This window comes from Sciurus carolinensis, chromosome 3, assembly GCF_902686445.1.
Source record: "Sciurus carolinensis chromosome 3, mSciCar1.2, whole genome shotgun sequence".
NCBI classification, from domain to species: domain Eukaryota; kingdom Metazoa; phylum Chordata; class Mammalia; order Rodentia; family Sciuridae; genus Sciurus; species Sciurus carolinensis.
The window spans coordinates 161,569,206-161,586,979 of NC_062215.1; the positions used below are offsets into that span (position 1 = coordinate 161,569,206).

The window sequence follows — 17,774 nt, forward strand, 5'->3', positions numbered from 1 at the left end:
ATGTGACATTGGACAAAGTATCTTAGCCTCTCTGTAATTCTGCCAAACAAGTATCATCTTTAATAACTTGTTGGTTACCTTGTTAAGTGGATTAAATAAGACAATTCATGAAGAATATTTAGCACAGTGGCTGCACTTGGTAATTGTTCAGTAAGTAACACGTTGTTGGGGAAAAGGAAAGATGTAACCAGAAGGGAACAGCGGGAAATTGAGGGATGACAGAAGGAGCTGAGGCTTGAATGGAATTTTTATAATCAGAGAAGGGCAATGTCTTCATTCTAAATTGTATCAAATTTACCAATCAAGGTTTTTTACTTTGTAGAAATGAGAAATTGATTATATCTGCTTATTCGGACAGCGAATGGGACGAGTGGCAACCCATGCATTCTGCCTGTTGACAACACCAGGTCTGTACAGTTTCATCTTCTTCAACAATAAGTAAACAAACCAGCCAGCCACAAGGCTCAGTTAACATTTAGTTCTGGAAATCCAAGCAACAAAAATGTTCACTCGCATTTATTTGGAAAAAAAAAAAAAAAAAGAAAGAAATAGTGTTCAGATAGATGTGGAGAACCAAAACCCATTTAGTCATTCTTCCTTTACGTGCTTCATGGTCTAACACTCTTTAGCCAAATTCCTACAACCAGCCCCTATGAATTGTTCACAGTTTCTAACATCTCTCTCTTCGTATAGCACACTTGTTCCATGGAAACAGTAATGTACTGCTAAGTGGACCGTACAGATTATTTAGACCAGCTTTCATTTGGAATGATAGATTTCCAGGAAGTCAAGAATAGTGAAACATTTTAAAGGTGGCGGACCTAATTTTGTCAAAATTCCCTCAACAACTTGCTGTCGAATGTACTTTTAATCCTAACTCAAATATGGATAGTGGAGTTCTCAGTTTCATAGACTTTACTCCTAAGTAGACATTTGTCTTTAGAGTGAGTGGTCAAGCCTCACTCAGTAAATATAGCTTGAAAGAGATCTTGGAAATTATCTAGTTCGAATTATTATTATTATTATTATTTATTGGTTACCGGGTATTGAATTCAGGGGTCCTTGACCACTGAACCACCTTCCCAGCCCTATTTTATATTTTATTTAAAGATAGGGTCTCAGTTAGTTGCTTAGCACCTTGCTTTTGCTGAGGCTGGCTTTGAACTCCAGATCCTCCTGCCTCAGCCTCCTGAGCCAAGTCGCTGAGATTATAGGCCTGCCCCACTTGCTGCTAGTTCAAACTATTATTTGTCAGAGGTGGGAAGTGTTTCAGAAAATGGCATCCAGTGGAGTCCACAAAGCTAAGAGAACATTCCAGGAAGGAAAATAGCTAGAACAAAGGCACAGAGTTGAGAAAAGAAAAGCCCAGACAAAATCTGGGTGTTACCTTGGTAGTTTAGAGATTAACTGTGAACATGAAAGAAAAATTAATAAGTTCAAATTACAGGAGGCTTTAAATGTTAAAGGGTTGTTTTTCAGCTTTATAAACCACACAGAAGTAGAAAAAAATCCAATAACCAATCTTATGTTGTCATCACTCATCCCACATGTAGATGAACACACCATATCCCATCCGTGCCTCCCTCCGTCCATCCCTCTCCATCTTCTCTCTCCATTCTTTCCTCCATTTCAGTCCCAATTATTTTGAAGCAAATCTTGGTTATAATATCATTTCCTCTATAAATAACTTAGTGTATATCTCCAAAAGATAAGATCCTGGAGGGTTTTAAACTATGTCCTAGATAAAAGGAAGCCCGCCTTGAAGTATTTTGAACCTGGGGGACACCATGTTCAGAACCGTAGATGTCCGGCAATTACAAGTGGGATGGATTGGAGCAGGAAGAAGCCCAGCAGAGCAAGAACTGAATATTCCATAATACCATTGTCACATGAGCTATGTGAAAATTGTTTGCTAGCTTCCAAATCTAAAATATGCTGTATGGTTTCCCAGGCTGCTATTTAAGGGCAGAAATAATTTACACATTTTTGGTCCATGGATATATTTGTGTTTTAAAGGTTTTGTCATCTTTACATTTCAGTTTCATGCTTTGTATTTTATTCATTGAGGTGCACAGCAATAATGTTAAGTGTGAATTTTTATTTTTATTTATATATTAAATATTCCTATTTTATTTTATTATATTGCTCCTAAGGACATTCTGAGTACTGGCTTGATGTTTATGGGGGGAAAAAAGCTTCCTTAGCTCTAAAAAATTGACTTCTAAGTTTCTCATCTCTATAAGTAGCAAAATATACCACATAAATTATTCAGGCAATGTGAAAAGAAAATAAATCTATTTCAAGTGGCTATCTAAGATAGAGATCATTTCTCTGTGCAGGGCTCTTTTTCACATATACACTGTGAAACCATGGAAGATTGAAATATTTTCTGAATGAGAAAACTTTCAACATGATGCGCCACACGGGGCATTGCAAATAGAAACTAAAATAAACCCTGTCTGGCCTCGGGGTTCATGTCGAATATTTAGAGTTGGAAATACTCATTTCAGGGTACATTTTTCTTTAACCCAGTCATCCCAGAGTGGAACAAGAGCACTTGAGAGTAGATAAGAGTGTCCATCTGGCCAGCTGATACGCTGTCCTTCACGTTGCAGAAAGATTTAGAGTATGGTGGAGGTTTCTAGGTCTTGAAACCATACAATACATCTTCTGCTTTTAATTTATGCCTTGAAGATTTACACAAAATACAAAGACAAATAACTCACTTTCCAGTTAAAGTGCTCACATTTTCCATCTGGCACATCGTTATGAATAACGTGTCTGCATTACATAATAGTAAATTTTTCATACCGAGGCTCGTCTGCCATCAATTTACAATCAAAAATGTCACATGATATATTGAAAAGAAATCAGAATTACACATGGTGGCTACATTTGCCTCCTTATATTTCCTACTAGAAGCTTTTTCCTTCACTTTAGTTACCTCTGTAAATTGCGTGGAGTCATTAAAGAAAAACCCAGGTAGAGTGCTAGCAGTTTCACAGAATTGTATAAAAAAAGAAACAAAAACCTTTGGCTGAATGTCACATTCTAAACTCTTCCATTTATCTTTCTAGATGCATTTTTTTTAAAACTCAAAACACAAAATGAATAGATGACCGACAAAAGATTTCCATAACTAAGCTCTCTGAGTGCTTCAAATTTCAGACAGACCAGCAGGAAGTCATGTGAGCAGGTGCTGTAATGGGCAGACCGATACATCATGCTACGTAAGTTTGTTTTTGTGGCAGTCATGTAAGTTTTCTGAAAAAGAATTCTAGTTTCCCTACAGGATTTCGGCCTGAAAAAGTCGTAAATGTGCCCAAAGCTTTCCCAACCTCTTCTCATTAACAGAGGAGCGGCAGGAAGCCAGGGTTCTCATTACCAGTCTCCCACCAGCGTGTTGTGCCACGTTGGGTATGTGGCCAGTTTCTGTTTTCAGTGCTTCAGTTTTCTTTTATTTTCAAATAAGAAAGAATTAGAACTATCAGAACAGGTTTTGAAGAGCACACATGGGTAATCATCACTATTATTTTTATTTATCTAATTCTGGGGAAACACAATTGCCAAGAATCACTCAACCACAAACATTTATTGAATGTCCATCATAGGCCAGTTTTATTCTTGTTGCTGGGGATTTAGTAGAGAACCAGAGGGTACAGAGTCAGGGAGTCAGGTATCAGTGAAAATCATCTTAAATGTCACAAATATTTCAAAAGGCAGAGTAAAGAGTGCTCTCTGCAGGAGTGACTCATAGGATGTGCTAAACAAATATGGGAAGTCAAGGAAGTCCTACAAGAATTGGTGCAGAAGCTTATCCTTTGAGAGGATAAGCTGGGCAAAGAACTGGGGAACAGTATTCCAGGCATCAGGAATGTCATGGATTAAAGTTCAGGAGCAGTGGAGATGCTGGTACTCTTGTGGAATTGGAAGGAGATCAGCATGATTGGACTGGAGCCGTGCTTCCTGGTATTTTTCATGTCATTGCACACAAAAATCAATGGACCAGCAGGGCCTCCAGCAATTCCAAGGGCCTCAATGTCTTGGCATATTTGAAGTTAATTTGCAGAAGTGCTTTGGGCTTTGGCAAACTAGGTGGGAAGCCCTAACTTAGCACTTAAGAGAGGAATTGGCATGAGAGGATGCTGACAAGGTAGACTGGAAAGAGCTGGATGCTGAGTGGGAGGTGGAAAGTGCAGACAGCACATTCAAGATCATCAAAGATCAGACAGGTTTTGCTGAGGATACTGGACTAGACTGAGGGCAACAGGGAGCCAAGAAAGGGTTTTAAGCCGGAGAGATGTCTGGGAAGGGGCAGAGACATCCTGAGGCCCTTTAATCCACTTGGATGTGTTAAGATCTGGAGTGCAAGGGAGGTCCAGCCCCAAGTCCCATTCTCCAGAGTCCTGCTGATTCTCAGAGGCCCTGATTTTCTTTTAATACAGTATTTCCTTACCCATAAGAGCTATACTTGGTTTGTATTGCTGGTAATGAAAGCAACAGTGAGGAAATAGCAGTAAGGAGGGTGCTGATTCCTACAAGATAGACACTCAGCTTTGTTACATAAGTGAATTATCAGCATAAAATGGTTGGAATTTATCATATTGCATCCCTGTTAGGAGTTTATTGAGCTCTCTGGTTTGGAAAGAACTTTGTGAGCAGTTGAAAGATTGATTACACATGCATTTTCTTCAGGGAGAAAAGAAATGTAAAATGTTCTTTTTAAACTGGATCGTATTATAATCAGAAATAACTGACCTAATCTTTGCTGAAATCTGAAATCTGACTATAATTATCACAACAGCTGCCTTAGTGGAATCTTCTGTCCCAGGACCTGGAATGAGTAGGGGGAATGTCAAAAAACTGTGATACAGATGAATGGGAACTTGCCAGAGTACATTCAGTTTATACACATATAAACTGAATATGAATTATTACTCAATAATAATAATTATGGTAACTATTAGTAATAATTTATGGTACTCCAATTTGATTTTAAATTCAACCAGTTTTAGACAAAAATCCATGATATATTCAATAAAAAATTGTAAAATGGATCATATTCACTATAATTAAGAATAAAGATTGTATTAATTGCATGTTGTATAGAAAAAAGTTACAGTGGAAACAGGAAGCATGAATTTTGTTAAAGAAATATTTATTATGTCTATCAAGTCATATTTGCTGGACATGAAGTTAAAAAATTATCAAACTTCTGTCCCTTTTTTATAGTGAGTAAAAGATTTTTTTCTGTATGTACAGGGAGTCTAATTTTTAGTTTTAAAAATTTTTAACAGTTATCATTTGATAGGTATGGGTTAAGCACAAATTAGCTTTATGCTCTCCCTACCATAAATGATATCATTTTATTTGACTTCTTTTCTGTTTTAGCTGAGTTTTTTTTTCAGTTATTTTGATAAGGAATAAAGACAAATTTCTTCTCAACTTCTATTACTTAGCAGACTAATTTTCCATTTTGTCTGCTTCAAGACTGAAGCAGCAGCAGCCCTAATGAAAAATCTCCTTCTACACATATTCACTTGGAAAAATATCACAAAATGGTTTTGCTAAAATTAGTGAAGTGAAGCCATTTGGTTTCAACAGTGACTTTCAGAGGTTGTTTCAACAATGTATAAATAGCCTAAAGAATCTATTGGATATTTTAAAAGAGGAAAGAAAGAAAATTGACAAAGGTACTTTAAAAAATTAAGAACTCTAGGAGTTACATAATTTACTTGTGGTTTCTTTTCATAAATTCAGATATACGTGTAACTTATTTCTACTCCCATTTTGTAAATAAATTCTTTCTGTTCTATGCATGATGTTGTGAACTCAGTCTAGACATATGAATCATTAAACAACCAATTTCACAGTTAAGTGAGTGGTCTGTGTTTAGATTTCCTGTTGGTCTCTGAAACTCTGTTGTCTTCTTTCCATGTGATCACCAAATACATACACAGAGGGTACCCTGTTTTTGAGATGTAACCCGATGACTCTGATCTTGGTGGAGAGTATTTCTAGAATTCCCATCCCCTGCTCTTCCACATGATTCTTTTGCCCTTGACCAGCTATCTTAGTGTTACAATTGAATTTGATAAGTGTTTTAGTTAGCTTTTAGTTTCTATGACTAAAATATGTGATAAGAACAAATTAGAGGAGGAAAAGTTTATTTGGGGTTCACAGTTTCGGAGGTCTCAGTTCATAGATAGCTGTCTCCATTGTTCTCAGTCCAAGGTGAGACAGTGTATTTTGGCAGAAGTGTACGGTGGAGGAAAGCAGGTCAGAACCTGTCTTCCTGGAAGCAGAGATAAAACTGTGCTCACCCTGGACAAAATGTAAACCCCAAAGACAGACCTCCAGTGATCTGCCTCCTCCAGCCACACCCAACCTACCTATAGTTACCACCTAGTTAATCCATTAAATGGATCAATTCCCTGATTGTTACAGCTCCCATAATCTAATCGTTTACCTCTGAACATTCTTGCATTGTCTTACCCATGAGCTTTTGGAGAATACTGCATACCTAAACCATAACAATAGGAACTCTTTAGGAAATTCTTCATTGAATGACAGGCATGTTTGTACTCTACCAATGTTGACAAGACCACCATGAAATCAGTTTTAAACTTTTAAAGTTGTTAATTTGTAATTAATGTAACTTTTCTCCTAATATCTCCTTGAAGGAAGCATATTTAATTTTTTTATCATGTGTATTTTTTCAATTCCCACTGACTTTCCCCAAAGAATAAGTGGCACTCTTTCTACTACTATGAACTACTAAAGTTCCTGTCATAAGAGATTTTAAATCAAATATATAATCATGTGTGAGGAAAATTTTAAATGTGTTCCACCAAAGTTCATGGGTTGGAAAATTAATCCCCAATACAATAGTGTTGGGAAGAGGTTCCTAATGGTAGGTGTTAGGTTATGAAGGCAGTGTCCTCATGAGTGGATTAATGTCATCACAGGAGTGGCCTTATTATCTGGTTAGTGGGTTGCTTATAAAGGCTCTTGCTCTTTCTCTCTCGCTTTGCCTGTTTGGCATGGTATGGCACTTCAAGCAGATTCTTGCCAGATGCAGGTCTCATAACCTTGGAATTCCCAACCTCTAGAACTTCGGAAATACCTCTCTGTTCTTTATAAATTACCCAGTCTGTGGTATTCTGTTATAGCAACGGCAACAAAAAAAAATGAAATAGTCACTGGGTTGGAAAGGGGGAAATGGGGGGAAGGGAGGGAAGATGGGAATGGGAAAGACAGTAGAATAAATTGAAAATAACTTTCCTATGTTCATATATGAATTCACAACCGGTGTAACTCTATGTTATGTAGAAGCACAGGAATGGGAAGTTATATTCCATGTATGTATGATGTGTCAAAATACATTCTACTGTCATGTATAACTAAAAAGAACAAATAAAAAATTTTTAAAAATGAACTAGGACACTACCATAAGCTCAAAAAACAAGAGCAGCATGATGTAATTATCTACCAAGCAGCCCTTCCATTATTTGGGGAAGTAGTAACTGTACTGCACTCCTCTGCCGCACCCTCCCACCTCCAGGTATCTGACAAGAGCATCTCTGAAAGTCTTTAGGATGGGAGGAGGTTGACTTTGCCAGGCCAAAGTTACTAAATTAGTAAGTGTATCCTAGTGGCTTGCATTTTTAAATTTACATTTTATCCAGTTCAGAAACAAATTGGAAAAGCAGATGTTTTCGCCATTGAGATTCAAGAAAAACAATTCATTTCTAAACAATATTAGAAACAATATTGGCCAGATCTTTTCAAATGTAAGGGACTGAAATATAATTCTAACTTGCCTGAGCAAAGGAGGAAAGGCATTGTATCCTATATCTGAAAGACTCACAGGTGTCACATCCAGCAGGATGCAGATACTCGAAATGCGTCATCAAGTCCCAGTCTCTTTCCAATACTCATGGCTCTGCCTTCTTTGTATTGACTTATTTTCAGGCAGGACTCCCTCTATTTTCAAATATGCAGAATGATAAGATGTCTGTTAGCACCCCTAGATTTCTATTCTACTAATTAACCAACCCTAATGGAAAGGATGCCTCTGTCCCCATTAGTGGGATCTTTTAGGAGCTCCTTAAATAGCATCAGTCTTTACCACCTAGGTTCTGAACCAATTAAGAAATAAAAGAAGAAATAACACAGGACCGAGTTATCACCTTTATTACTGATACAGGCAGTCAGTTGGCCTTAAACATCAGGTAGCCCCAGATGATTTCCCAATGTAAACCATAGAGTCAAACAGAGACCTATTCAGTCCTGGGCCCAGGAAGTGCTGTGTTGGGCTGGCCTCCTAGAGGTTGGCTAAATGAATATGCCAATTTAGTCTTCTTAAATTTACCAATTAGGTAAGTTTCCCTTCCTTGAGGATTGGGACTAGAGGGTGAGAAAAGCCAGGGCTGTTACATCTAGTGGAGTAGAGACATCATGGATGTAGGGAAGTTCCTACCTAGTATTTCCTGGCTTTATATTCCTGTAAGCTACCAAATTAACTACTAAGCCATTAAATCCATGGGCAACCAGAAAGGTGGGTATCTCCCGAAGGACAGCCCCATTCCCTCCTTTGTGAGGCCACACCCAATATAAACCTGTATTCCACCGAGAATCCCTGGGTGCCTCCCATGAGCTGTGCAGATCTGGCAGTCAGAAGAGTCTCCAGTGGGTCAGAGAAGTACTTTAGTTCAGCTAACTCCAAGGTGTTTGTGTTCAAGACTGAGTATTCACTTCAGATTCTATTTCCCAATCCAAATAATGTCCAGTCTCATCTAATCCTATTCTTTCAGTGACCAAATGACATCATAAAGACACTGCAATAATAAAGCATGCACTAATACAATTCTAACAAACAATTTAGAAATCCCCCAAGTGGAAATACAACATTTTTCAACTATCTAAGTCCTAGGAAGTAATAATAAAGTCCACACAAAGACCCCTTTTAAATTAAAATCCATAGATATTAAAATCTAGGAAATATTAAATTCTGTAAATGAATGTCATTATCCTTGCAAGCTCAAACACCAAAATTCAAAATTCTTATGTCAAAATTAAAGGGTTTTTTTTTTGGTGCAAATGTTAATATCAACTTTATTAACACTCCAAAGTTGAAACAACCCCAATGTTCTTCAATATTTAACAACATTTAACAAAATAAAGGATATTGAGTAAATAAATGGATAAATAGATGTGGAGCAGGGTGCCATGTTTATGGATTGAAACAATTCATTTTCCTAAATTTTACTTTAGATTCAACAAAATCTCAGTAAGTCAGTGATAGTAAACTTAAAGTATAAATGTTGTTCTCCCCAGTTTACTATTCAGCTTATTAGTGTCAGCATCTGGGGCTCTGGGAGAGGGAAGGTTCTCTGAGCATGTGCAGCCTGGGCTACTTTTTCAGAAAGAATGTGGTTCTTTCAGGACCTCAGAAATGCTACTAGTTCAAGGCCAAATCTTTCATTTACTGAAGAACTCAAAGAGTTGAGAGAACACACAAGATTTCCATAGCACCAGTACTACACCCATCATTTTTAGAAAACAAGATAATGTCCAGATCCCTGAAGCTGACATCTCCAGCAAAATTATATACCAAAACCTGAGAATTCAGTGCTACCAAAGAGCCTTACAGATGCTTGGATGTTATTGAAGAAAAGAGAGTAGGTGAAAATCTTGGTTTGGCCTCCCCAAATTCTGGTTAGTTAATGCTGGTTGCCTGGAATCCATGGCCTGTAAACTTAAGTTTAGTTGAGAGAATATTCTTAGAAGTTAATTTTGGCATTTTGTATTTGCCATAATTTGGAAAAAAAAATACACTTCTGCCCACTGTCTCCATTCCTGGAGAGTGACATTTGAAATATTGCTGTCTTCTTGCACCAGTTCACAAACTGGTAACTTGGCAACCCTGGTACTCGGCTCTTGATTAAATTGCCTGTATTTCTCCTCTTAGATTGGAAAACTTGTTATTGCTATTTCTCCTTGAGTCTTATTTTCTTGACACTCTGGAACTGCACTGAGGATCATTCTAATGATACAACATCTATTATTCTGGGAGTAGATATGTAGATTCCAAATGAACAAGAAATCTGCCTTCTAAGAGATATGCAAGTTCTACTCCAGAGTCAAATTTGACTGTATTTTCAGGTTCACATGTGTGTGTATGTGGGGAGGAATTGTGGATAATTTTTGTATCTGTAGATGAGTCACATAGATTTAAACTCTGTCCCTTCCCAGTTATTTTCCTGAAAATGCAGAATGGAATTTGCATTTATGCATACCTAGTACCTGTACCTAGGTCCAAAGCAAATGCTTTCAATACAAAACCTTCCCAGATTCTGTGGTAGCCAAGACTCAGTTGTCTGGCAATTAAAAAAAAAAAAAAAGATAAATATTATTTTGTCTATCAATGTTGAAAGATTCCTAAAACTTCCTTTTCTTGATATCAAATCCTTGGATGAGTTGTACCTACTCAAGAAAAGATTTTTCCTCTTCCAGAATTAATTCTGGATTTCTCACCAGCCTAGCAAGATAGGAACTTAGACCTGGCACGAATTTGACTTAAAAGGAATAAAGAGATAGAAAACTCTTTAACAATTCCAACCGTGGACTGGGAGTCAGATTTTGCTACTGAATATGGAGCTGAAGTGGGAGTTAGGGAAGAGGGGAGAAGGGCTGGAGGTTAGGAAAGGTGATGGTTGTCAGGTAATGTGTGATCTGGGGGAGGCACTGGAAGTTCCTCTGTCTGGCTGGTCAGGAAATCTTACCTTTCAGGGCTGTGCTCTGTATTCTCAGGGCAGACCTCTGCTCCTTGCCATCTCCTTGGGCCACCTTGAGGCGGTAGGAGAGCCCACCCCTACTCTTTCACCTCTCAGCACTGCCTCCCCATCACTGTCAGCCTTGAGACCATCGTGACGAATCTCACGCTGTCCTGTTTTGTCAGTTGCCAAGAAACCTGTCATTCCTCACCCTCAGACTCTTTCCCATCACCCCCTTTATGGATTCCCGTAGATCCTCCAGCCAGACTTTTCACCTCATTCTTTATGAGGCCCTTTCCTGCTTTGTATAAGTCAGAGTTTTCTAAAGGAATAGGAGACACACACACACACACACACACACAGATAGATTTGAATGACTTCTAGGATCAGAAACCAGATAGTCCCAAAATGCCCTTATTCAGCCTGGAGGACTAGAGGAATCCCAGTAGATTCTCAGTCTAGAAGCTGGAGCCTCAGAAGAAGAGGGACCAATGATGCAGCCCATCTGGGACTGGAGGTCTAGGAACTCTCTGGTTTGCCACTGATCAGATTCTGGTTTGGAAGAGTAAAGGAGCTAGAGTCTAACGTCCTCAGGCAGTCGGAGCAGCAATGCAAGCGAGAGAGAGAGAGAGAGAGAGAGAGAGAGAGAGAGAGAGAGAGAGAGAGAGAGAGAGAGAGAGAGAGAGCGCGAGCGCACCTGCCTCTCTGGGTTGGCTTCCTCCTTCCTCTGCCTCCTTCCTTCCAGGCCCCCAGCCCCACATTAGGCTGCACTGCCCATATTCATGGGGGTCTACTCCCTTCAGTTTGCTGTCCCACATGTCAGTAATCTCTGGAAACATCCTCCCTGACACACCCAAAAGTCTCAATCCAATCAACTTGATAGTCCATATTAAGCATCACACACCTATAAGCCATTTATAACATGAACTGATCATCTAGAAATATGAGCCATGATGTCACTTCTCTTCTCAGGAATTTCCCCCATTCAGGATAAATTACAGACTTCTCACTGTGACTGCCAGGCTGGGTGTCACCCATTTCCCTCCCACTCCTCCTGTCCCTCTGTGCTTCCTCCCGTTCTTCTTCCTCATATACTGACCTCTTCACTGTTCTTCAAAGGGACCAGACTTACTCTTGCTTCAGGGCTTTTACTTGGGGTCAGAGTTCATAAGAGGGAGGCAGGAGGGTGAGGATCAGAGAAAGATGGATAACAGAAGCAGATGTGGTAGTGATACACTCCTGGAAGGGGGCCAAGAGCCCAGGAATGTGGGCCGGCCGAGGAAGCTAGAAAAGGCAAGGGCACAGATCCTCCCCTGGGGCCTGCAGAAGGAGCCCATCCTGTTGACTCTGCAGTACTGCAAGACAATAAATTTGTGTTACCTGAAGGTGCTGATGATCATGTGCCATAAGTAGTGCTGGAAACTAATGTAGAATCAATATAAACTAATAGGAATAGGAGTATGGAAATTGATGCGACCCCTCCATGTTCAGTTCTCTCTATGGTTCTTGGCACTGTGTGCCATACTAGTTATTTTATTCTTTTACTTTTCTGTCTCTTCCTATTTTCAAAGATGTAATTCTATCATCTCAGATCATTCTTAGTTTTGTTTTTCTGAAGAACTTTTACCAAAAATTTGGTAAAAGTGACTTCTTCCTTGTATTTAGGAATTTCTTTCTATATGACTAGCCCTTTCAAGTGGAAGATGAGCAGCAGTGTTCTCTGTATAAAATTGATTGCGATGCATATTAGCATTTTCATTTATAGAGCACACCCCAAGTCTTAAATGTTCTAAATAGAAAAAAAATTCACATTTTAGATATTTTTTTTTTGAAAGAGACTCATGTTCCAAAAGCATTAGTAAATACAGAAATTATGTCTTTACCTAATAAAGAAAGCAATCTTCAAATTCCTGGCCAGATATCAACTTCCTGAAGTCATACAGATTCAAATCTAAGGACCGCAAGACTTCTCGTGAGAATTCCAAAATATGTTTCTCATAGATTTAGGCGAAGTAAATCATCTTAGAATAACTCCCTCCCTTCCTCCTTCTCTCTTCACAACTACATAGTCTTTTCTCCATTTCAAATAGAGGAAATGGCAAAATGTGCTGCATTCTGATTTTATGAAATCTGCCATGATGTGTTTATCATCCTGACCCTCAGTCCCAGGCTGGGTTTCTGGCATTCCATGTGAAGCTTGTATAATCACAGAACGTCACTCTTCCCTGTCACCCGTGGAAAGGATGTGAGTAGCACCCAGGTGGTCATTCTGCTCTGAGGCTCCTGGAGTTGTATTGGACTCTGCATAGCACCCAGTGCTGAAAGAGCAATTCTCAGCATGGATATTCCTTCAATTAACTTAAGAATGTTTATCAAACACCCGTTTTGTGAGAAGTTCTTGGGGTACAAAGATTGCAGTCTCGGATCACCTCGAACTTTTTGTCATGCTTCAATTCTCCACCTTCCATTCTGCTTTCAGGATACAAGTGTCAGAGCTTGTTGCTGTATAATGAATCCCAACAGGAAATTGGGAGAGGTAAAATAAACGTTTTCTCTGTAGGGAGGCTTTGCATTTGAAAAATAACTTTTTATATAAAACACATTATATTTTAGCTTTTTTCACAGAAAAAAGCATATACAATGCTTCCAGTTTGAGATGGCAATTTGAGTACACGTGTTGGGGTCCTCCACTTCAAATTCTCATGAAAATGCAGAGGATGCTCTGGACCACTGTCAGGACCAGAAAGGGTGCCATCCACAAATCAGACTGAATGGAGTTCATAAGGGACCTTATGCAGACAGGTTGGGTTGAGTGATGGACCAAACAATTGACAGTTTACTGCAGCAAAAGAAGCCAGGCAGACAAGTAAATGGAAGAAGCCCACTAGCACCTTCTACCTCACAGGGACAGGAGCTGAAGAAAAGGGTAGGTTTTAAGAGGTCTTTGGAGTACAAATACATTTGATATTGGTCATTAGTTCACACAGAACATGATTGCTGTCATGGCTTTTAAATTATTTGAACTCACATTTTGATGGCCATTCTGAGGAAAAAAGTCAGGGATTCCTTAACTGGCCCACAGTGAGGAAGTTGTGCCAGCTAGAAAGGAAGTTCTGCTTCAGCTAGCTGGTTGCCACAACAAAGCAGAAAAGGAATTCTCCCAAATGCAGGGAGCTCTCTTGCATAACAGCCTTTGCTTGGAGTGGGAGCTCCCTTTCTGGACTACAAGCCAATGAGCCAACATTCTCAGAATGCAGTACAAATCTTTCCCTTTGTTTAGTTTGTTTGATCAAAGATTTGAACAGGTACACTTGCAATTTCTGATTAAGACCTTTTAAAGCCAAAGCAATGGATAGACCTCTCTCTGCTGTCGTAAGGATGGCTATGCACAAATAAATTACAGGGCAGATTCATAAGAAAGCTCAGACATAAAGAGAAGGGGACCATGTGAAGAAAAGACATCCCGTGACACAGTGATGATAAAATGTAAGATGAGTCTTCCAAAAACGATTAAACAAATTACAGTGCCTTGCTGCCCTAAATGGCAACCATTAAAAGATATTATGGGAAGCACTTATTGGCATGGAAAGGTTTTATAATATATTACTAAGTTTAAGAAAAAAGAGAAAAATCATGTAATAGTAAAATAAAGGCACTGTGTGACTGAACGTGGATGTGAGAACTGGGCAGGGGTGAGGGTTGGCAATGATAAGAAGATAAACATCAGAAAATTAGACGCTAATGGGAATTAGACGTTAATAGGAATTAGATGTTAATAGGAAAAAAATATACAGGGGAATGTGATATTAAGATGATTTTATGGGGCTGGGGAGATAGCTCAGTCGGTAGAGTGCTTGCCTTGTAAGCACAAGGCCCTGGGTTCGATCCCAGCACCCCAAAAAAAAAGATGATTTTATAACCTTCTTTTTCTTATGTAGTTTTAAATACTTTTCACAAATTGAACATAAATGGACATGATTTTCTTACATAATTACAAAAAGTAAACATTGTTTCTCAAAAAGCTTATTTCCAAAAAAGGCATTGGACTGGAACAATTTTATGGATGAATTTTTAACATTTACCAAGGAGATAGGTAGTTTCCATTCTACTTAAAATATTCAACTATGCAGGAAAAACTGAAAGGTACACTGATCTACCTAAAGAGACAATAATATTACTATATATCAGAACCTAACAAAGAGAGCCAGAAAGACGATCAATTAGGAGCCATTTTCATTTGTGAAAATGAAGCAAAATTTTGAAAATTTAGTATTTTAAGTTATTTTAGTAACTTGTTTTAGTATTTTAAATTAGTATTAGTAACTTGTTTTTAGAATTTTGCTAAAAGAATAATATACTATTGCCAAGTAGGATTTCTTCTAAAAAGGCAAACATGATTCAATATTAGCATATCTATCAATGAAGTTATTCAATAGATCACAAAGATAAATAATTTGACATTGAGGCAACAAGATTTTGTAAGTGTGTTGAATGGCATTTAATATCCAACTCATTCAAAACAAATCATTTAAAAAACTAAGTTTTTAACCTGAGACTAGAGGAGCACTTCCTAAACTTGGTAGTTAAAGAAAACACTCATTATTACATAAAACAATGGAAAAGTAAAGGCATTCCCGTTAAAACAAAATTCAATAACTGCTATAATTTGCATGTGGTTTATACTCCAAAGTTTATGTTTTGGAAGCCTGATCACCAATGTAGTGGTACCTATGGTGGAATCTTTAGGAGGTGGGGTCTAGTGGAGCTCCACCCTCATGAATTGATTGATGTTCTTTCACTGAAGTGGCTCAGGTCTTCTGTGATTGTATTAGTTCTCACAAAGGTGGATTGCCATAAATTGAGGTCACCCCACCCATTGGCCCCTTCTGCATATGGCCATTTCCCTTTTCACTTCTCCTCCACATTGTGGTGTTGTGTTGCAGGAAATCTTGCCAGAGCCAGCATCATGCTGTTTGGACTTTTCAACCACCAGAATTGTGAGTCAAATTAACCTCTTTTCTTTATAAATTATGCTGCATCAGGTATTCTATTATAGCAACACAAAACTAAGGCAATCACCTATAAAAAAATCTAAAAGTGTCAACAGAAAGAAATGATTACACTATTGAGTTTTGGGTAGTTGGTTAGTGACAAAGAAGAATGTGTAGAATGCAACTGAGGGATTGAATACAAAAGTAGATTGGACCTGAATAAATAAAGTAACTCAACTGCATCTTTATGGTTATTTAATTTGTTATCTTTCTTAGACAAGTAACTTTCTTCCCACCATGCTTATTTTGATAAATTATTCTAGGGTAATTGGGCTTCTGAAGCCTGTAGGGGCAGAAGTTGGGGGCAAAGTTAAGACTGGTTGCTTAGAAAAGTCCAAGCGTAGATTGAGCTAAGACCCCAGAGATTCATGCACTGTGACAGATGGAGAAATGGGAAATGGTTTTCTTCCAACCTTATACTTTTCTAAGATGGTACCTCAGCTCAAGAGTGATGCCTCTAAATGTTTACACACTTTTCATATCCCTTAGAAGATTGATCCTCTAAAATAACCAAATATAGCAATAGCAAAATCTAGGTCTTACCCTACTATCCCCTTCTGATCCAAAAGACGTGGGCAGGGATTTACACTATCTCTGACAAAATCCTCTATCAACAGACAATGCAAAGAGACAGAAAACTTTAGCAAATATGTAATTCATTTTTGACTCAAAATTGTGAAGACATTTGATTTAGATCAAGTTATAGGTTTAGGAAACATTTCCTGGAGAAGAAACTATGTTATTTTAAAAAAGTAATGGAAGGGATGAACAGCAGATTTAAAAGGAAGGAATAAAATAGTTGAATTGGAAGACGACACAGGGAATTCAGCTAGCAGAGAGAAGAATAAAGAAATAAATAGGATGAACAAAGACAAAACAGACTTGGAAGAGAGCTCTGGATATGTATGAGGATTTCAGGAGGCGAGAGCACCAGACATACCTGAGTCAACCAAGACTGGTCTTCATAGCAGAAGGTTGACAAAAATATCAGGCAGAGTACTTAGCAACCCCCTCACTAGTCATGAACACAGATTTCTGAATTCTAAAGACAGGAAAGTTTTTAAGGTGGATAATTAAAGGTATCCCCACCCGCAGCTTCAGAGGCAGACATGATATTGCTGCAGGAGGGACCCCAGCACTGGTGGTGAGTGGATGATGGAGGAGAAACAGGTGACATGGGGAAAGCTGAAGTGAGTCTGTGAGTATTTCAAAGACAGCACTTCAGCACTTCGTAAGAAAGAAACCTCATGGTGCTTTCCCCAAATGGGACAAAGATCCAAAATAATCATTTTGCATTATGACAAGTGTTGAAATTAAAAGGAATTTTAAAGCTATTAACAGTAAGAAATCAAATTTGATCAACCAGGTTGTAGGAATTTTCTTACACTTCTATATATAGAAAATTACAGTACAAGGTCGTCACTTGGACAGGTGATTAAAGAAGATGCAATAAAAATGAAGAAAAATATATATTACAAAAGAAAAATATATTTACAGAAATATTAAAGAAAAATATACATTACAGGAATATATATTACCAGGCAATTAGTTAATAAACATACTATGGTATTTTTTCTGGATTTTTGTGAGTTTTGTAGTCATATTTTAAGGTTTTTCATATTTTAAGATTTTGAAATTTGTTATTTCTCATTTTAAATAAAAAATTTCTGTCCACACCTAGTTTTCTATCAAGGTGTGATTTATATATGATAAAATGAGTAACCATAATTGTGTATTTTTCTTAAATGTAACCCCTTAAAATGCATAAGGTATGTTTCAGGTTCCCAGGATACCTAGTTAATGTATTTCTTCATCTAATCCAGAAATAAATTGACAGAGAGAAATACAAACCTTGAAAAAGGGAAGATAAAAAACCAAAAAGATTCTGGGTTGTGATATCAAGACTGAAAAACACGAATTGTCTAAATAATTGTTAATATATTTA

At 38.0% G+C, this 17,774-nt stretch overlaps 1 long non-coding RNA gene across 1 annotated transcript in view; it reads left to right on the plus strand.

Moving 5' to 3' along the window:
• The first annotated feature begins 320 nt into the window (after nt 1-320).
• Nucleotides 321-17,774, plus strand: part of LOC124978978 (uncharacterized) — a 59,758-nt gene continuing 42,304 nt past the window's right edge. Inside the window, exons 1-2 of the long non-coding RNA XR_007107599.1 lie at nt 321-407; nt 3,169-3,230. This is a non-coding gene — a long non-coding RNA (uncharacterized LOC124978978). The remainder of the gene's footprint in view (nt 408-3,168; nt 3,231-17,774) is intronic.